The 22,195-nt window shown below is 47.3% G+C and overlaps 1 long non-coding RNA gene and 2 pseudogenes across 1 annotated transcript; 2 read left to right on the forward strand and 1 right to left on the reverse strand.

Moving 5' to 3' along the window:
• The window catches only part of LOC123078980 (endo-1,3;1,4-beta-D-glucanase-like), a 95,666-nt pseudogene that overhangs the window by 5,936 nt on the left and 67,535 nt on the right, over positions 1-22,195 (forward strand).
• LOC123132014 (chitinase 2-like) lies at positions 2,201-3,200 on the forward strand (annotated as a pseudogene).
• LOC123132044 (uncharacterized) lies at positions 20,493-21,334 on the reverse strand. The gene is made up of 2 exons (XR_006464465.1): positions 21,190-21,334; positions 20,493-20,685 (listed from the first exon to the last, which is right to left on the reverse strand). It is a non-coding gene; the product is annotated as an uncharacterized lncRNA (long non-coding RNA).

Here is a 22,195-nt window from a genome sequence, read left to right on the forward strand (position 1 = left end):
AGGTGGGCTGGCCGGCCAGCTGCGCCAGTGGGTCGTGGGGGGGGGGAGGTTCCCTTTTTTTGTTTGTTGTTGTTAGTTTTAGTTTTAGTTTTTATTCCTTTTCTTTTATTTATTTCCTTTTCTATTTTAATTCAATTTAAAATATTTATGCATTTGTAAAACTGTGTTTCCTTCACCTTAAATATCTAAACATTAATTGGCACACTCGGAACATTTTAGTTTTAAAGTTTGAAATTTTTTATTGTTTTCTAGATTTTGAATTTTGATATCGAACGGAATTGAACCATCGCGGGATTAACAACAGTAATTGTGATGGCGTGGCATCATTAGCAGAGGTTTACTGTAGATTAATTATTTGGGCGTCACAATTCTCCTTCACTGCAAGAAATCTCGTCCCGACATTTAAGAGGCGGTATAAGCGGGAAAGGTCTGGTTACGAAATCCTAACGAATCTTATTGGTCTTGGTTGCTCTTCACAAAGAGGTCGATCCATAACGTTGATGTCTTCATTCCTATGCATCAATGCATCATGATGAAGTTATCATCCTTTCTTTAGGAACTCCATCGTACTTACGAAAGAATAAGGGGGGTATTCCGGGAGAACTGGCCTCTGCCAGGTTGTCTTTCTGGTACAAAAGATCGGGGAGGGTGGCGGGAAGTAACTCTCGAATTGAAACTTAAGAAAATATCGAGAGTAAAGTAAGGAGGTATCATGCGAAGTTTCAAGCGGGTAGGCAATCGTTCGATGCCTAAAAAAAAGTGTGAAAGGGGTCCAGAGCAACGGGAATAAGTATTGCGTCTAATACCAGAATAGATTACTAGGATAGTGACCCCATGAATTACATACGAAGTCAAGCGCGATGAATAACTTTGGCACCAGGGGTGTACAGGAGAGTCAGGTTTCGATCATGTGGAACTTGTGGGTTAGGGGCCCACCATGTGGGTTAAAGTAGGAAGGGCGGTGACATCTTGCACGATCATGGTGGCAAGGCATGTCAGAGGTTAGCCTGTCAGTTCTGTCAGCAACAACATTGGTACCAAGGGCGAGGGACAAAGAGAACCATTTTCCTGCTCGTTGAAACGAGGCGTACCAATAGGCAAAGTTCTCGTCCATCGGTGGTTACTGAAATGTTATCGACAATAGTAACAGGGTCTTACTGACAGAGTTGTACACCGAGGTGTTTGCACAAGGAGGGAATTATTACTGCTTATATCATATAGATCACATTAAGGGTTTAAACAAACCAATGGAAAGGGAAAAGTGTCTATCAGATTTAATCAGAACCATGGAAAGAAAAATGTGTTTAAACACATATTTCAGGGGTATATCCTTCCCAAGGACAAGCAGAGCATGATATCCATGACAGGATATAACATAGAAAACCATTTAGGTAAGGGGAGAGGAAGTTCATGACATTACCCAAACAACGGTGTTTGAATAATTGATAAAGAAAATTTAGCATGGTGCTTCAAATTTTCTTATCGATGATCACAGTACCACAAACATGCTTTGAGGTAGCATTGACATGGTCATCAAGTAAGGGTCGGAATTTGGATGCACAAAGGATGCATCAAGAATAACTTATAGACTAAGTCCTACGATTTCCTCATGGAAGAATCGCTAACCTTGCTAAAAGGGGAACTATAACAATAGGTTCTACGGCCAGGTAAACTAGGCAGGACATCATCTTACCGGGTCATATAAAAGACCAATGTTATAACTCTTGGAAATATATTCCAACCATCATATCTGACCGAGGTTCAGATTCGATTGGCATCAAGATACCTCAGACTTAGGATGCCTGAGAAGAAAAAGGCGCAACCGATGGCATTGCAAGATTCTCAGGAAATGAACTATGGAAGCGAGTTCCAAAACAAGAGTTCATCATTAAACCAAGGAGAGGATGAGAAGGTGGCTGATGGACTCACCGACAATTCATCAAGATTTCCTAAGGATGGATTTCCACAATACCAGCGATAAGGCTGATGGACGAGAAAAGTTCTTTTCCCTGATACATAATACCAGTGGTAAATCAACGATCGGCTTCGTCGAGAAAAGCACGCCGCAAAAGCCGATCAAGCTCACATGTCACTAAGTAAAACGTAAAAACTCTAGCAGCCGGCGACTTTTCTCGTCGTTTGACCCCAGAATTGGTCAATAAAAGGACAGCACACCGCGCCTTATCCGGCAGCAAACACCAAACCATGTCGGCACCGAGAGCTCCTCGGAGTCTAGGTCTAGCCATGGCGGCCACGGCTATTCTGGCCGTCCTGGCTGCGGCGCTCGCCACGACCGCTCGTGCCCAGACCTGCGGCTCGCAGGCTAGCGGCGCGAGGTGCCCCAACTGCCTCTGTTGCACCCGTTTTGGGTTTTGCGGCAGCGGCTCTCAGTGGTGCAAAGCCCACTGCTAGAGCCAGTGCAACGGCTGCCCCGCTCCCGGCGGCCAGGGCGTGGCGTCTATCGTGTCCAGGGACCTCTTCGAGCGGCTCCTCCTCCACCGCAACGACGCGGCGTGCCTGGCCCGCGGGTTCTACACCTACGATGTGTTCCTCGCCGCGGCCGCTGCGTTCCGGGCCTTCGCCGGCACATCCAAGGGGCTGAGCGTCGAGACGCGGAAGCGTGAGGTGGCCGCCTTCCTGGGCCAGACCTCCCACGAGACCACCGGCGGATGGTCGTCCGCGCCCGACGGCCCCTTCTCGTGGGGCTACTGCTTCAAGCAGGAGCGCGACCTGCCATCCGACTACTGCCAGCCGAGGCCGGAGTGGCCGTGCGCGCTCGGCAGGCGATACTACGGCCGCGGCCCCATGCAGATCTCCTTCAACTACAACTACGGGCCGGCGAGGCGCGCGATCAGCGTTGACCTGCTCAACAACCCGGACCTGGTGGCGTTCAAGACAGTGCTATGGTTTTGGATGACCCCGCAGGCGAACAAGCCGTCGTCGCACGCGGTGATCACGGGGCGGTGGACGCCGACGGCCACGAACAATGCGGCGGGCCGGGTGCCCAGGTACGGCATGATCACCAACATCATCAACAGCGGGATGGAGTGCGGGCGTGGGCAGGACCCCGGGTGGTTGACCGGATCGGGTTCTACAAGCGCTACTGTGACGTCCTCGGCGTCGGCTACGGGAGCAACCTCGACTGCAACAGCCAGAGGCCATTCACCAGCGGCGCCTCGGCTGGGCTCGCGGCGCAGTGAAAAATGCCGGCATGTACCAGTGTCAGCATGTGATTCATGTAGGTGTGATTCCAGTAGTTCTTTTTGTTGGAAATATGAGCAATTTACCGAATGATTTTATTAACAGAAATAGTAGATAAAACATGACTAAAATAGCAAATACAAAGCAAGTCATGCAATCTGACAGAGAGAAGGTAAACATCGTCTGCATATATGAACTTGAGGTAAACACATCTAGAACAGTCACTAGATGAAGTTGCTTATACGACATAGAACCTAACATACGTAGGACAGAAACTAGAGCCAAAAATTGTAGCAGGACTTCTAACAGAAAGGAGAAGAACACGTACGGCACAGCAGCAGCAGAAGCGCTGGACTTGGGGTCGGTGTCCTCGCCTGCCATGTCGTCGAGGAGGTCGTGGACGTCGGGGAATAAGTCATCGTCGGGGAAGTAGTCATCGGCGACCGGATCATCCGTGATGAAACAGCCAGTAGTCGCGCTGAGCGCTCCCCAAAAACCTTATCACCCTTCTCCCGTACAGGACTCAAAGAGTGCGGTTTCGGAGGCCTACTGTCCCGACCTGCGGTGCACGCCGCAAGCCGGGATGGAGAAGATCTTAGCAGCAGCGAAGTGCTCAGGAACCGGTGGCGAGAGGAAAAAGTAGTTCTGGTGCGTCTTGCTGAGAGGAGCGACCTCCCTTTTATAGGCGCAAGAGAAGGAGGTGAGAGGGCAGCACCGGGAGCGGAAGAGACGGAGGGAGATGAAACGAACAGACAGCAGCCGAAGGGTGCAGCGTTCGCATTTAATCTCCACTACAGCAAAAACTTTCCATCTCTCGAGTGACCTTTCATATACCCGTAGTGCGTGGCAAAAATTTAGACATCGGCTCGGCTCATTCCCGCAACCCGCGGCGCATCGTGACGAGGCGGGCGGCAGAGGAGGAGCGCGCGTGGATATCCCTCTTGTTCTCATGCTCATACAAGTGGGGAAGGAGCCTCCCTTATAAAGAGGTCCAACTCCCTCTAAACTAGCAAGGTGGGACTAAACTTTTAGTTCCACCTCTTGCTTTGCACGAATGGGCTGCGTGGGCCTCTAGGATTTATAGGAATTTCTGAAACTGCTATTGGACTGGGCCCAAAATAGACAAAATTCCAGCAATCCCCCACCAGATCCCAGAGGCACACAAAATTTGCCTTTGGTTCCAAAACACTGTTTTATATACCGATACTGCAGTGGAGACTGTTAAGTTGAACTTCCACCTAGAACCCTATGCTACACTAGTTGGCAACTTGAACAGTGGACTGGGCCTTGAACTGCAAGTTTTCTGCGAATCTAGCTTCACATAAAGCCTTGACCGATACGTGGCTACCATGGGTCTTCCCCGCGGGTGGAGCTTATGCGTCATACTCCGTGACCTTTCATGAGTTTACTAGAGAGAACCCTACTCTCATAGATTGCGACGTTTGACAATCAGACTCATATAGGTGTGTTCTTCAAAAGATGTTCTGCAGGATAACATCTCTGCTTAAATAAGCCACTTAGAACACATTAAGATATACATCAACCTGCCATGCAGATTAGGAGAGTATTGCATCTTCATGGAGTGGTATTTTAACAGTAAGGATACTCTCCTCTCAGTTGACCAACAGCTTGTCTTCCACATCTAATTCACGGGATCTCCGATCACAAAGAATAGGTTACTACTGTGAACAACTCATATTGTGGGTCTCATTCCCATCTCCCTCGATGCATTATCTATCACATTACGTGATAGACCCTTAGTAAAAGGATCTGCCAGATTTTTAGACGTTTGGATATAATCCAATGCAATAACTCCGGAGTTTCTCATTTTTCTGACAGACTTTAACCTTCTCTGAACGTGTCTTGATGACTTCATGTTATCCTTAGAGCTGTTCACTTTCGTGATCACAGTTTGATTGTCACAGTTCATAAGGATACCCGGTATAGGTTTCTCAACTACCGGCAAGTCATTCAAGAGCCGGCGAAGCCAATCTGCTTCGACCGTAGCTGTATCTAGTGCTGTGAGTTCTGCTTCCATTGTTGACCTCGTTAAGATGGTCTGCTTGCAAGACTTCCAAGAAACAGCGCCACCTCCATGAGTGAATACATAACCGCTCGTGGCCTTTATCTCATCAGCATCTGAGATCCAGTTTGAGTCACTATACCCTTCAAGCACCTTTGGATGCCCAGTGTAGTGAATTCCATAATTTACAGTGCCTTTCAAATAACGCAAAACTCTCTCTAGAGCTTTCCAATGCACATCTCCCGGTTTTGAGACAAACCAGCTCAGCTTGCTAACAGCAAAAGAGATGTCAGGTCTTGTAGCACTGGCTAAGTACATAAGCGAGCCAATAATCTGAGAATACTTCAATTGATCTCTAGCAATTCTTCGATTCTTTCGAAGCAGCACGCTAGCATCATATGGTGTTGGAGAGGGCTTGCAGTCACTATAGCCAAAGCGACTCAAGATCTTTTCCACATAGTGAGATTGAAGCAACATAATCCCACCATCATCATCTCTCAACAACTTGATGTTCAGAATGACATCAGCCACTCCTAAATCCTTCATCTCAAAACAGCGAGATAGGAAATCCTTGACCTCCTTAATAATTCAGATTTGTTCCGAAAATCAGTATGTCATCAATATACAAGCAAAGCATAACTCCCTCGCCCCCACCATGGCGATAGTACACACAATTGTCAGCTTCGTTCACAATAAAGCCTGCAGCTGTTAGAGTTCTTTCGAACTTCTCATGCCACTGTTTGGGTGCTTGCTTGAGTCCATACAAAGACTTCAGCAACTTGCACACTTTCCCTTCCTGACCATCTATTACAAACCCATCTGGTTGTTCCATATAAATTTCCTCATCCAACTCTCCATTTAGAAAAGCAGTCTTAACATCCATTTGATGAATGAGAAGACCATGTGAGGCAGCTAGTGAAAGTAGAACTCGAATAGTAGTTAGTCGAGCCACATGTGATTAAGTATCAAAGAAGTCTTCACCTTCCTTTTGGGTATAACCCTTAGCCACGAGCCGAGCCTTGTACTTTTCTATAGTACCATCAGGCCTAAGCTTCTTCTTGAGTACCCATTTGCATCCTATAGGTTTGCACCCATAAGGACGATCAGTTATCTCCCAGGTTTCATTCGCCAAGATAGAATCCATCTTGCTACGAACCGCTTCCTTCCAGTAGTCAGCATCTTCCGATGCATAGGCCTCCGAAATAGAACTGGGAGTGTCATCTATGAGATACACAAGAAAATCATCACCAAAAGAGTTTGCAGTCCTCTGTCTCTTGCTCCTAGTAGGAACTTCATTGTTCTCCTCCACAAGACTTTCAAAGTGTTCCATCGAAATGGCAGGTTCAGTAATTGTAACCGGTTCCTGATTCGATGAACTAGGCATCTCCTGATTAGATGAGGTAGCCATATCCTTCATGGGAAAGATATCTTCAAAGAAAGTTGCATCATTCGACTCCATGATCATACCGACATGCATGTCAGATACCTTAGATTTTACAACCAAGAATCTATAGCCTATGCTATGAAAAGCATATCCCAGGAAAACACAATCCACAGTTTTTGGTCCCAGCTTCCGCTTCTTTGGGATTGGCACATTGACTTTCGCCAAACAACCCCAGGTTCGCAGATAAGAGAGCTTTAACCTTTTACTCTCCCATTCCTCGAATGGAGTTATCTCTTTGTTCTTTGTGGGAACTCGGTTTAGGACATGACACGCTGTCAATATCGCCTCCCCCCACCATGCCTTGGAGAGACCCGATGTGTCTAACATGGCGTTAACCAAATCAGTTAGAGTACGGTTCTTTCTTTCGGCCACCCTATTTGACTGAGGTGAGTAGGGAGGCGCCCTCTCATGGATTATACCATGTTCCGCACAAAAAGCATCAAATTCATTGGAAAAATACTCTCCACCACGGTCGGACCTAAGCTTCTTGATTTTTTGATCAAGTTGGTTTTCCACTTCAGCTTTATAGGTCTTGAAAAAGTTCAAAGCCTCATCCTTAGATTTCAGAAGATACACACAGCAGTATCTAGTAGAGTCGTCAATTAACGTCATGAAATATTTCTTTCCACCTTTTGTCAAAACACCATTCTTTTCACATAGATCTGAATGTATAAGTTCTAGTGGTGCAAGATTTCTCGTTTCCGCAGTCACGTGAGATTTACGAGGTTGCTTAGCTTGCACACACACTTGACACTTAGATCCCTTAACGGTGGTGAAACTAGGGATTAAGTTCAACTTCGCTAGTCGCGACATGCAACCAAAGTTAACATGAGAGAGTCGTGAATGCCACACATTTGATTCACTATTGTTGCAAATATGATTAACAACTTTATTGCAAACGTCTGATAAGGATAAACGAAACAGGCCTCCTGACTCATAGCCTTTACCAACAAAGGTTCCATACTTGGATATTACAAATTTATTCGACTCAAAGACAAGCTTATAGCCATCTCTACACAGAAGAGATCCGCTAACAAGATTTTTATTGACGGAGGGGACATAGTGCACGTTCTTCAGCCGCACGATCTTCCCCGAAGTAAACTTCAGATCGATCGTGCCAACACCACGAACAGAAGCACTTGAACCATTGCCCATCAACACGGTTGAAGTCCCTGCGGTATGATAAGACGAAAACATGGAAATATCACCGCATACATGCACATTAGCACCCGTGTCAATCAACCAGTCAGGAGAATGACATACTGAAAGAATAGTGGGAAATATACCATACCCAGCATCCTTCATGTCAGTGTCTCCAATGACAACATTAGCGGTCTTGCCGCCTTTCCCAGGATGACGCTTGTCATAGAGATTAGGGCAACTAGGAGCCCAATGATCAGGATCTCCACACACATGACAAGCACCTTTCTTCTTGCCATTCTTCTTCTTGAAGTTCGTGTGTTGCACAACCTTGTTCTTCCCATCAAACTTTGCTTTACCATCAAACTTGCCCTTGTTCTTGAACTTGTGGGGCTGGAAGTTCTGCTTATGTACCACATTGGCACTAGATCCTCCCTCAATACCTCGAGCACGTGTGTCCTTTGCTCTCGCCTTTTCTTCCACATCAAGAGTACCAATGAGATCCGGAATGGAAAACTCCTGTCTCTTATGTTTCAGTAAGGTAGCAAAGTTCCTCCATGAAGAACAAAGCTTAGTGATGATACCGCCGGCAACAAACTTGTCCGGTAGCATGCAATTGAAGTGCTCAAGTTCTCTAGCAAATGACTGTATCTCATGAGCCTGCTCAACCACGGAGCGCTCTTCAGTCATCCTGTAATTATAGAATTGCTCCATGATGTACAGCTCAGTGCCGGCATCCGAGACCCCAAGCTTGGCCTCAAGTGCGTCCCACATATCTTTTCCATTGTCAATTGACGCATAAGCATCAACTATGTTCTCTCCAAGAACACTCAAGAGAGCAGCCTTAAACAAGGTATCCATTTTCTGAAAAGCTTGTGCCTGTTGGGCATCTTGCTCTCCTTCAGGTTTGCCAAGAGTGGCGTCATAGCAACTCATGGTTTGAAACCATAAGACTGCTCTCACGCGCCACCTCTTATAGTGGATACCCTCAAACATAGGAGGTCTCATGGAAGCAGCAAAACCACTTGGGGTAAATTGCCTATAATAAGGTTTTTGGATTGTTGGAAATATGAGCAATTTACCGAATGATTTTATTAACAGAAATAGTAGATAAAACATGACTAAAATAGCAAATACAAAGCAAGTCACACAATCTGACAGAGAGAAGGTAAACATCATCTGCATATATGAACTTGAGGTAAACACATCTAGAACAGTCACTAGATGAAGTTGCTTATACGACATAGAACCTAACATACGTAGGACAGAAACTAGAGCCAAAAACTGTAGCAGGACTTCTAACAGAAAGGAGAAGAACACGTACGGCACAGCAGCAGCAGAAGCGCTGGACTTGGGGTCGGTGTCCTCGCCTGCCATGTCGTCGAGGAGGTCGTGGACGTCAGGGAAGAAGTCGTCGTCGGGGAAGTACTCGTCGGCGACTGGATTGTCCGTGATGAAATAGCCAGTAGTCGCGCTGAGCGCTCCCCAAAAACCTTATCACCCTTCTCCCGTACAGGACTCAAAGAGTGCGGTTTCGGAGGCCTACTGTCCTGACCTGCGGTGCACGCCGCAAGCCGGGATGGAGAAGATCGTAGCAGCAACGAAGTGGTGGCGAAAGGAAGAAGTAGTTCTGGTGCGTCTTGCTGAGAGGAGCGACCTCCCTTTTATAGGCGCAAGAGAAGGAGGCGAGAGGGCAGCGCCGGGAGCTGAAGGGACCGAGGGAGATGAAACAAACAGACGGCAGCCGAAGGGTGCAGCTTCGCATTTAATCTCCACTACAGCAAAAACTTTCCATCTCCCGAGTGACCTTTCGTATACCCGTAGTGCGTGGCAAAAATTTAGACATCGGCTCGGCTCATTCCCGCAACCCGCGGCGCGTCGTGACGAGGCGGGCGGCGGAGGAGGAGCGCGCGTGGATATCCCTCTTGTTCTCATGCTCATACAAGTGGGGAAGGAGCCTCCCTTATAAAGAGGTCCAACTCCCTCTAAACTAGCAAGGTGGGACTAAACTTTTAGTTCCACCTCTTGCCTTGCACGAATGGGCTGCGTGGGCCTCTAGGATTTATAGGAATTTCTGAAACTGCTATTGGACTGGGCCCAAAATAGACAAAATTCCAGCAATCCCCCACCAGATCCCAGAGGCACACAAAATTTGCCTTTGATTCCAAAACACTGTTTTATATACCGATACTGCAGTGGAGACTGTTAAGTTGAACTTCCACCTAGAACCCTATGCTACACTAGTTGGCAACTTGAACAGTGGACTGGGCCTTGAACTGCAAGTTTTCTGCGAATCTAGCTTCACATAAAACCTTGACCGATACGTGGCTACCGTGGGTCTTCCCCGCGGGTGGAGCTTATGCGTCATACTCCGTGACCTTTCATGAGTTTACTAGAGAGAACCCTACTCTCATAGATTGCGACGTTTGACAATCAGACTCATATAGGTGTGTTCTTCAAAAGATGTTCTGCAGGATAACATCTCTGCTTAAATAAGCCATTTAGAACACATTAAGATATACATCAACCTGCCATGCAGATTAGGAGAGTATTGCATCTTCATGGAGTGGTATTTTAACAGTAAGGATACTCTCCTCTCAGTTGACCAACAGCTTGTCTTCCACATCTAATTCACGGGATCTCCGATCACAAAGAATAGGTTACTACTGTGAACAACTCATATTGTGGGTCTCATTCCCATCTCCCTCGATGCATTATCTATCACATTACATGATAGACCCTTAGTAAAAGGATCTGCCAGATTTTTAGACGTTTGGATATAATCCAATGCAATAACTCTGGAGTTTCTCATTTTTCTGATAGACTTTAACCTTCTCTGAACGTGTCTTGATGACTTCATGTTATCCTTAGAGCTGTTCACTTTCGTGATCATAGTTTGATTGTCACAGTTCATAAGGACACCCGGTATAGGTTGTGGACTGACGACGCGCAGAGATTGGTGTGCATCGCACGGACAGAAAAAACTACTTGAAGTAAATTTAGAATCAAACGTCTGAAAAATAGTAAAACTGTAATCGAATAATGATGGAATGGCCCTGGTTATGGAAAACGCTGCCAAGACTTTTGGAGACGACATGAGAGCAAATGAGGCGAGACGAACGAGTCACATGAGTTGGTATCGCACCGGTACGATGGCTTTGTGATAGTAATGGAGTGAATAGCATCAAATTACCGCTTTATATGTTAGGGTTTTAAAAAAGTAACATTATCAAAGGACTCCACTATATATCTTACGTTAGATTTTTTACCATGGCAAATAGAAGGTTTTTTTATTGTACTTTATGTTTGTCGAGGATGGCAAATTTAGTTGGCAGAGAATCTGGCCTTCCTGGATGAGGAGCGGGCGCGGTACAAGCCCATGTGCAGCGCCCACAACATCCGCCGCGAGTGATGGCGGTTGAACGTCCTGCGGGCGGAGACTGGCGCCATGTTCACGGAGATCGACACGAAGATGGGTGTAGTGCAGGCGCAGGCGATCGTGGACATCAATAGCTCCGCATCGGTCACAACACCCATGCGGTTCGTGCCCGGCCACAACAACCATGAGGTCGGGCCATCCATCTCGATCATGGACCTCACCTTGATCGGCAATGTCCACACAATGGACTCCGGGACAAAGAATAGGATGTGTGACATGGACGTGGACATGCCTGCTGTCTGTGGACCGTGTCCCATGTTCTACTCTTCTCCTCGTCGACGACACGCAACTTCACTTCTTGGAGCTCACGACTGTTAAGCTTTCTGTATATGGGAAGAAAAGACGTGGAATATGGACACCAGCACTGCCTACGAAGATTTAGACTAGGTTAAAACATGTCACATCTGCTTTTGGTTAATTGAAATGTGTTGAAAATGTAATGAATTTTGTTGGGTTTAAAGGAAAACCGTCCGGTTTGCATGAACACCGTACGATTTGTTCAAATTCCATTTAAAATGTGTCCAGATGTTTGATGGATAGGGACGGATGGTCGGCTCTTGTATCATTGTTCGCGGACGCGTTCATGGATGAATAATGTGTCTGTTTTAGGGGTCCATATTGGAGATGCCCCAAATCCGTTAATGACATCGACAATTGCGATATACACGTTGAATTAACTAGTTGAAGTTCCTCAGCTTGCCAAAGGAGTGAATGCACTATGGTTAACACAATGCTCTTGCACCCTCTGCCACAAATCTTCCCCCAAACCCCACTTCCCTTCTTGAGCAATGGCCGGCAATGCAAGAGTGGTAGATTGTAGGTCTTCGTGCACGACAAATGCGGGTGTCACTTTCGAACCTTCTGAGGTGCAGACTCTCACCAAGCAGGAAACACTCGATAACAATGGCTCGGCGGCCGCCCAAATCCGGCATTGATCATGAGGCAAGGGTGCCCTATGATGCAGAAGGAGGAGCCTGCCCATCAATCCTATGACATATGAGGGACTTGATGGCAATTGGTAGTGTGGAATCTTGGATACGGGGGTCGCAACCCTAGAAGGTGGGTTGCACAGGCGGCTCACTAGCGGCCCCATTGGCAACAGTATTCAGTGCCCCCATGGCTATGCGAATGGTGCAGAGGGGTGGGAAGGGAAGGGGCAACGGCGGGTGATCCTGGCGAGGCTGCTGTCAGCGATGGCAGCCAGACACTAATCCATATTTAGAGCTATAGATTCACTGTGGTAAGCCTCTCATTTGTGTGTGCTCAACGGCCAAGGTTCTACATCAAGGTACGTGGGAAGTATCGAGAGAAAGCTCACTGATTTGACATCGATGGTGGTAATGCTTACTGGTGTCATTTCCCCCTTCGACGCATCGTGGAGGTTCTCCTACCTCCCCAAGTTAACGCTTTGGTGAAAACCATGGTCGACACTGACGGACTCTGCGGAAACCACGTGTTAGTGTCGTAATCCTCCTGGGCGTGTTGTTGGTATTTGCATGTCTCCTCCGGGCATGGTAGCGTTCTTAGGTTGGCTTGGATCGTCTCTTGAGACTTTTTCGAGCCTAACGTTGGGTGCTTTCGTTTGCCTCCTCTCATACAAATGTGACGGTGTCGTTAAGTCCTTGGTCCTCTTATTGTTTACAATGTCAACTCTCCTCGACTTTAAGCGAGAGGGTAAGGACTTTGTGTCAAATCCAGGAGTTGCGAGGTCGTTTGTCATTAGATGCTAGAGGCTCTTTATGCGAAGTTCTACCACTCCCATGATTTTGCTTGGTGAATAGCGGATCCAATCCAACCGTGGTGCTTTGTTGGTGTTCTTATATCTTGTACTTATCTTGAAAAACAATCTTATATTATGGGACGAAGGGAGTAGTTTAGATACCACCCTCTTCCCAAAATAAGTTGTACTTGACTTTTTTATGGTATTCCTCATGTAACTTTGACTATTATTTTACCATAATTGTATTTGTACATAATCTGTATAAACATATATGAATAACTTATTTTACTATATAAATACGATGATATGGTCTATACAAGTTAATTCATGTACTAGTGTATCAAAAATCATGCAAAGTCAAAGATGCCTTATATTTTGAAAAGAAGAGAGTACCTTTGATCAGCTTGGTAGGAGGTTTATTTAACGCCTTGTATTGTTTGACCGTGCTATGTTATCTATGAAGTAGGTGAGTGAAACGCAATCGAAGCGAACTAAGCAAGGTGTGATGAGGTGCTCGACCTTGGCGTACGTGGCTGGCCAACGTGTAGAGGCGTGTGGATATCGTTCTTCTCTCCTCCCAGGCAACTGGAACCCTAGCCGCCGCCAGGAGAGGCCATCTTTCACCACCGTCCTCCGGCGGCTCCCCTCCACCGACAACCTCGGTTGTCGGTGGTGATGAAGGAAATATACCCTAGAGGCAACAATAAAGTTATATTATATTTCCTTATTCATGATAAAGGTTTATTATTCATGCTAGAATTGTATTGATCGGAAACTTAAATACATGTGTGAATACATAAACAAATACCATGCCCCTAGTAAGCCTCTAGTAGAGTAGCTCATTGATCAAAGATGGTTAAGATTTCCTAATCATAGATATGTGTTGTCATTTGATAACGGGATCACATCATTAGGAGAATGATGTGATGGACAAGACCCATCTGTTAGCTTAGCATAATGATCGTTCATTTTATTGCTATTGATTTCTTCATGTCAAATACATATTCCTTCGACTATGAGATTATGCAACTTCCGAATACTGGGGGAATGCCTTGTGTTCTATCAAACGTCACAACGTAACTGGGTGATCATAAAGATGCTCTATAGGTATTTCTGAAGGTGTTTGTTGGGTTGGCATAGATCAAGATTAGGATTTATCACTCCGAGTATCGGAAAGGTATCTCTGGGCCCTCTCGGCAATATACATCATAAGAAGCCTTGCAAGCAAATTACTAATGAGTTAGTTATGAGATGATGTATTACAGAACGAGTAAAGAGACTTGCCGGTAACAAGATTGAAGTGGGTATAGAGATACCGACGATCGTATCTCGGGCAAGTAACATACCGATAGACAAAGGGAATTACGTATGTTGTCATAACGGTTCGACCGATAAAGATCTTCGTAGAATATATAGAAACCAACATGGGCATACAGGTTCTGGCATTGGTTATTGAACAAAGAGGTGTCTCGGTCATGTCTACATAGTTCTCGAACCCATAGGGTCAGCGCGCTTAACGTTCGTTGACGATATAGTGTTATATGAGTTATATGATTTGGTGACCGAATGTTGTTCGAAGTCTCGGATGAGATCATGGACATGATGAGGAGTCTCAAAATGGTCGAGATGTAAGGATTTATATATAGGACGATAGTATTCGGACACCGAAATAGTTTCAGAGTGGACCGGGTACTCATCGGGTCACGGGAAGGGGTTTCGGGCACCCCCGACAAATGTATGGGCCTTATGGGCCAAAGGGAGATTCAATTTCTTGTACGTTTCGTTGATCCGATCGCCAAAGCCATCACACCTACATCCAGGGACTAGGCCGGATCCGCTCCCTCCCGCTAGGGTTCCGCCGCCGCTGCTAGCGGCGCCCTAGCCCTCTCCCGTCGTCGCCAGGCCACCGGCTCGCGCGCCTCGGCCCTCCCCGCCACCCTCTTCCCCCCTCCTATTGCCGCCCCTTCGCTGCCTCCCCAGGAGGTGGCCGGGGCGGCGCGCCCCTTCCCTTCCCCTCGGCCCCCACCCCCGCGAGATCTCCCCCGCCGCTGCCGACGGGTGCCCCAGGTGCTGCTGGTGGCGGCGGGCCCGTCTGTACCCACGCGTTCGTCTCCTTCCCGGGGCTGGTGACGGCGGCGGCGAAGCTCGGCTGGGCGGCGGTCCGGTGACCCGGCGGCGGTCGTCCGCGGTAGGCGCGGTTGCAGTGTTGCTCTTGGCGGCAGGGCGGCGTGGTGGCATGCGGTGGCTAGCAGCAAGCGCCCCCGACCCAAATCTGGGCCCTCCTGACCCATCTAGGTCCTAGTGGGCCGGTCCCTGGCGTGGCTTCATCGCCGTCTGTGTCGTGAGGAGGAGGAGCAGCTCGGACAAGGGGCGGCGATGCCGATGGCGTGCCTGCTGCAGCACGATGACGGGAGCTTTACGGGCATGGAGTTCCCGGCCGGGCCTGTGGGCCCACGAGCCTGGTATTCTCCTGCTACTGTGTCTGGTTGGCTACCGTCGTTGACGGTGGAGGTTGTGCCCTCCCGCGTGCCGACGGTGCTGCGGCCCCTAGTCCCGGCTCCTATCCCTTGTTATGCAGACCTCACTTCGTGGTGCCGTGGTGAGACGGCATGGATGCTTCTTGACCATGGTGGCACAAGATGGTGGTCGGTTTGGTGGCAAGCTCTTGAGCATCCAAGGTGAAGGTTGGGATTGGGGGAAACCCCTGTCGGCATGCCCGACACCGACGAGGCGACGCCGGTGGGTGCCGCTAGACCTTCCTAGAGGGCGTCCGAGGCGACCCTTCCTCTCGCCTCATAGTGTACCGGGGGAAACCATTGGCAGCAGCGTCGTCATCGTCGCGGTCCTTCTTGGAGGTGCTGATTGGTACCGGTGCTTCGGAGCCTTTTAGCTTGGTGGGAGATCTTCGGTGGGCGCAGAGGTCGTGAAGCTTATTCGTTTCTGTTGATCCGCCGTTGTCGGTATTCTTTTCTCTTGGTTTTTCTCTTTTGTTTCTTTTGGGTGTGATTGTGCTGCTTCCGTCCCAACACCTATCCTTAGATGTATCGGTTGGTTGCTTTGGAATACAAAGTAGGGGGAAACCCGTTTTCGTAAAGGGGGGGGAGACCATCCCACAAGGGGGATGGTGTTCCCTTCCCTTTGCTGGCCGACCCTAGGGGAAGGAAAGGGGAGGTGTGGCCCCTCCTGCCTTTCCCTCCTCAGGAGAGAAAGGAAAGGAGGGGTGGCGCCACCACCTCATTCCTTCTTCGCGTACTCCAAATAAGGAAGGGGGGCGCCACTTGGGGGAAGGCCCCAAGTAGGATTCGGCCTACTTGGGGGCGCCTCCTGGTTGCTCCCTCCACCCCCACCTATATATATGTGGGAGGGGCACCTAGCACAATACACAACATTGTCTTAGCCATGTGCAGCGCCCCCCTTCACCGTTTACACCCCGGCCACATTTTCATAGTGCTTAGGTGAAGCCTTGCGGAGATAACTTCACCATCACCATCACCACACCGTCGTACTGCCGGAACTCATCCACTACCTCACCGTCTTGCTGGATCAAGAAGGCGTGGACGTCACCGAGCTGAACGTGTGCTGAACGAGGAGGTGCCATACATTCGGTACTCGATCAGTTGGATCGCGAAGAAAGATCGACTACATCAACCGCGTTGTCAAACGCTTCCGCTTACGGTCTACGAGGGTATGTAGACACACTCTTCCCCTCGTTGCCATGCATCTCCATGGATAGATCTTGCGTGTGTGTATAATGTTTTGGTTTTCCACGCAACGTTTCCCAACAATGGCATCCGAGCCAGGTCTATGCATAGATGGTATGCATGAGTTGAACACAAAGAGTTGTGGGCGGTGATAGTCATATTACTTACCACCAACGTCTTATTTTGATTCAACGGTATTGTGGGATGAAGCGGCCCGGATCAACCTTACATGCCCATGTACATGTGGTTTGTATACAAGGGAGAGATATTAACAAAACATAACTTGCTAAAGCTAAGATGGGTCAATAGTTCCTGATGATGTTTTGTGACCATGATGAGACGATTCAACACCTTTTTCTAGATTGTCCGTTGGCCAAACTATTTTGGCGTACTCTTCATATAGCCTTCAATGTGAATCCTCCTACGAGCATGAACACATTATTTGGGATGTGGCTACATGGTGTGGATTTAAATATTGCGAGGCATATTCCGATAGGCGTATGTGCACTATTTTGGGCTATATGGAACTATAGAAATGATATGATCTTTAACTAGAAAAAAATTAATAACTTTTTGCAGGTTATCTTCAGAACCATTTCTTGGATCCATATGTGGTCGTTACTCACTCATGCGGACTCCAGTGAGCTTTTGGTTACTGGGTGCAACCGGTGGGAGACGGTAGCACGGGTTATCTTCAACCTATTAGGATGGCGAGCTGATAATAGGCTAGGTGTTTAGTCATTGTAGCCTATTTCATTCGTCGACTATGGCATTTTTTTATATATTTTTATTATTTCTGAGCTCTGTTTGTGAGGTAGTACTGGACCTGAATTCTTGTTTCTGTACTTTAATTCAATATATAGCCTGCATGCATAACTCTGATGCAGAGGTCGGAGGCTATCCTCTTTTTCTACAAAATAAATCTTTTTGGTGATCAAGATCATGGAGTCGTGCGGAAGCCACACTACTATTAAGAATGGATAGTCAAGTTATGTTGTATAAGCTCTAGTGCCGGGGCTGTAGGATATTACTAGGGTCGAGCATGTCATGTTTCACGTGCTGCCACTAGAAACAAGTTAGGCATGCAAGATACGTTTAAATAATGGCAACACTTGGAGCCAACCTACTGATAATTGGGTGCATATCGACATGTGGCTGTGGGATCCGAGTTGATCAGATGGCACGCAAGGCATCTCTCCTCACGCATCCATGTAGTCACGTTTGCAAAAAAAGAAGGGTATGTATTGCGACAAGTTGCACAGGCTGAGCGCAACATGAACCTTGTTGCAAAGAAAGGGATTTGAGGATCTAGTTTGCAGTCGTTGGAAAAGATAAAATTCAGCGAGAATTGCAACAAGATTCGTGTTGTGAAGCCTTGAGCGTAAAATGAACCTTTGTTGCAAAGAATGGGATTTAAGGATTTAGTTTTTTTTTAAAGGAAAGTGGTAGGGGAAGCCCCCCACAGCGAGTTTGGTTTAAGGATTTAGTTGCAATCATAGAAAGAAAAACAGCTCAGTGTGGATTGCAACAAGGCCGCAATGAGGGACATGAACCTTGTTGCAAAGGCCCGATGGCTCATGACGAGGGATTGGACGGTTGTTCGGGGCTCCGTCTAATTGCTGGCCGGGCGGTCGATCTTCTAGGATCACTAGCAAACATGCCCGTGCGTTGCAACGGGAGAAGAAATTTATCATAAGCCTCAATAAGCATTGCTCAAGACTGTCTTTGTTGCTTGCCCTTCTTCCCACCTAAGCTGGTGGTGCATGTCATAAATTTATGTGAATCAATGTAGATGGCTCGCCATCAAAGGTAGGGACCACATGGATGTTAACGTCGTAGATCGAATGGCCTCGACCATCTCATCCATCGAAGGCATTTTCTTGGTCGGCGTTTACGTCCCATTGAGCAACCGCGTCTCCCTCGACCTTACCCAACTTGTCGTGACCGGCCGCCATGGGAGGAGCATCCGTCGGCGGGCTTGATAGCTTGTATGGCGACTGACGCATCATCCATGTGTGCAGCCTGCATTACAATAGGTGCAATGGCACGTGCAACGCGGCATTGCGCTCTTTGGTGTGTCGCTTGAACGGCGTGAACGACGACTTCTGCTACGTTGCGCTTGCCATTGTAGTGGTGGCGTTTGGTTGGCGTCATGTCGTCATGGGCTGCGGAATGGGCTTGAACTCTTTTAGACTTTCTATAATTGATTTTTATTTAATCTACTGTTTTAGAGTTTGTTTTTTATTTTATTGCCGGATAGCAGATTAAGTTTGTATGGATTGAGCAATTATGATGTGAATGCATGTGCTAGCACAATTTTTTTATATTACCAAACAGTGTGGTTAGCTGGTTAGTTCACTAAAAAAATCCACACACACATACATCGAATGACAAGATTCACTGTGATTTCACGTTGTGGTGCAGTGAAAAAATGTGAGGTGGAGACGTAGAGTAATGCTGGTGGTTGATCAGTCATAATTTCTGTTGGCTCATCAACGCCTGGCTTTGCCCGCAGCTGGTCTCAGCTGCATCCAGATCAGAATAAAAAGAAGCCCAGCCGGCCAAACCGCCAAGGCCCAGCCTGGCTGCCAGGCAACCCCAGCCACACACGCACGCACCCCAGCCACACACGCACACGAGGGGATAAGCCCCAGGCCGGTCCTATCCAACCTCTGGCTGAGATCTCACCGCTTGCCTTCCTCGATTCCCCTCTGCTCTCTCCTCTCGCTTCCAAGACCCCCGTCAGCCAGCGCTCCCTTCCCCAGCGCTCCCTCTCTCTACACCCGCAAGCGTGCTCTGCCTCCCCGCTCGCTGGGCTCTCTCCCCTCTCCAGCTCGACCTCGCCTCCAAGCCGAGCGCCTCAGGCTGCAGCTCGTCAGCCATGCTCTCCGACTGCTGTGCCTTCCCTCCCGGCCAGCAGCCGGGTCTCCATCTCCGGCCGCGACGCACACGGCCACGCGCGAGCTGGAGTAGTAGGGAGGTTGCACCGTGATATTCGAATCCGCCGCCTTCCTGCCTCTCCTGCCGACGGGAGGAGGACGCCGGAGAGGAGAGCCCGTTTGTCCTGGGCGGGCGAGGGCGCGGGATGGCGGGCGCGACCTGGCACGGCGGGGCATGGAGGCGGGCGAGGCCGGGCATGGAGGCGGTCGAGGGCGCGGTCGGCGGTGGCGCGAGCGGAGCTGGGCGGGCGAGGGCGCGGGATGGCGGGCGTGACCTGGCACGGCGGCAGGCACAACCTGGTAGGGCGGCGGGCGCGCGCCGCCGGGAAAGGATGGGCAGGGCGACGACAGCGGCCTCGGACTGGAGCGAGGAATTGTACCAGCCAGCGATTTTATTTTTTACTTGATTCCTGTAGTACTGCAGGTTGATTTCAGCAAACCGCGGTTCTTTTTTTTTGCAAAAAAGCGTGACGGACGACAGAAACCTAATTTGCTTTATTATATCTATATAATATAATATATATATATATATATATATATATATATATATATATATATATATATATATATATATATATATATACTAGCAAAAGGGCCCGTGCGTTGCAACTGGAGAAATAGTCCACATGACCATGTAATTTGTGAACACATGGCACATTATTCTATCAACTAAGATGAAACTAAAAGATAAAATGAGTAAAGCTAGAGAATTAATATACATCTCCAGTGACGAGATTAATTGTGCAAAGCAAAAAGAAGAGCACGGTATCAACAGACTTAGCTTGATACCACATCAATTAACATGTCTGAAATTTGACCCTCGAACGGATCAATCTTGAAAATATTTTGTTGTTGAATAGATATGAATCGAAGGAATGAAACATATAAAATAATTCTAAGCAATTAAGAATCTACAATTGACACATAATCGTGCTGCTAATAGCAGAATGACCATTTTCTTACACAAATTTCAGAACGAAAGATAGTAAATGGAAAACTTATGGCTTCTGAGATAATGGAACTGGGTCTTCTCATACTGCTCAAGTACATCCTTACTTTCTCATTTAGGACCTGAAAGCTTAAAAAGAAGCAAAACAGAAAGTCAAATATGTGAAAGCTTAAAAAGAAGCAAAACAGAAAGTCAAATATGTGGTCACTGAAAATATTTATAATGTAAATCAAAAATATAGTCTTCCCACAACTACCTTATCAGAGAACTTGTATATATTTGAAGGTGTGTCTAGAAGACAATTAATTAAGTCTAACTGACAGATAGCGTTTTTATCAGAAAAGTGGTTATTTCAGTCAGGAACTGATAAAAAAGGCATCCTATGCTCCAAATGGAAGGTAAAATGCTGCATTTTGGAGGAAACGACATTCCAAACATGTTAAGAAAGATGAATATAAGCGAAATTTGGGAAATTATTAAAGATGATTTTACTCTTCTTGGAAGCAAGATAAGTTCATCGCAAACTAATGAAATTATGAATAGTGTTATTTATCTATCATCTCTCAATTTTGAAAAAAAATCAAAAGAGGCTACAGATTGGAGACGATAGCACAACAAAATTGAAGGTCTCACCTAGTTGAGAAACGAAGGGAACAACCAAGGGTGGGTGATCCTCTTAGACTCCAGATCAATAAACACAGCATGGAGCGTCAGTACGTTTGCCCCGACTCAAGGGAGACAGTAGATCGATTAAAAATTCATTCCTCCTTCCTGCCGCATTGTCTGTTGGAAATATGCCCTAGAGGCAATAATAAAAGTATTATTATATTTCAATGTTCATGATAATTGTCTTTTATTCATGCTATAACTGTATTATCCGGGAATCGTAATACACGTGTGAATATAAAGACCACAATATGTCCCTAGTGAGCCTCTAGTTGACTAGCTCGTTGTGATCAACAGATAGTCATGGTTTCCTGGCTATGGACATTGGATGTCGTTGATAACGGGATCACATCATTAGGAGAATGATGTGATGGACAAGACCCAATCCTAAGCATAGCACAAAGATCGTGTAGTTCGTTTGCTAGAGCTTTGCCAATGTCAAGTATCTCTTCCTTTGCCCATGAGAGCGTGTAACTCCTGGATACCGTAGGAGTGCTTTAGGTGTATCAAACGTCACAACCTAACTGGGTGACTATAAAGGTGCACTACAAGTATCTCCGAAAGTATCTATTGTTTTATGCGGATCGAGACTGGGATTTGTCACTCCGTATGACGGAAAGGTATCTCTGGGCCCACTCGGTAATGCATCATCATAATGAGCTCAAGGTGACCAAGGTGTTGGCCACGGGATCATGCATTACGGTACGAGTAAAGTGACTTCCCGGTAACGAGACTGAACAAGGTATAGGGATACCGACGATCGAGTCTCGGGCAAGTAACGTACCGATTGACAAAGGGAAATGTATACAGGGTTTGATCGAATCCTCGACATCGTGGTTCAACCAATGAAATCGTCGAGGAACATGTGGGAGCCAACATGGGTATCCAGAACCCGCTGTTGGTTATTGCCCGAGAGTGGTCTCGGTCATGTCTGCATGTCTCCCGAACCCGTAGGGTCTACACACTTAAGGTT

Source organism: Triticum aestivum, chromosome 1B, assembly GCF_018294505.1.
Source record: "Triticum aestivum cultivar Chinese Spring chromosome 1B, IWGSC CS RefSeq v2.1, whole genome shotgun sequence".
Lineage (NCBI taxonomy): Eukaryota > Viridiplantae > Streptophyta > Magnoliopsida > Poales > Poaceae > Triticum > Triticum aestivum.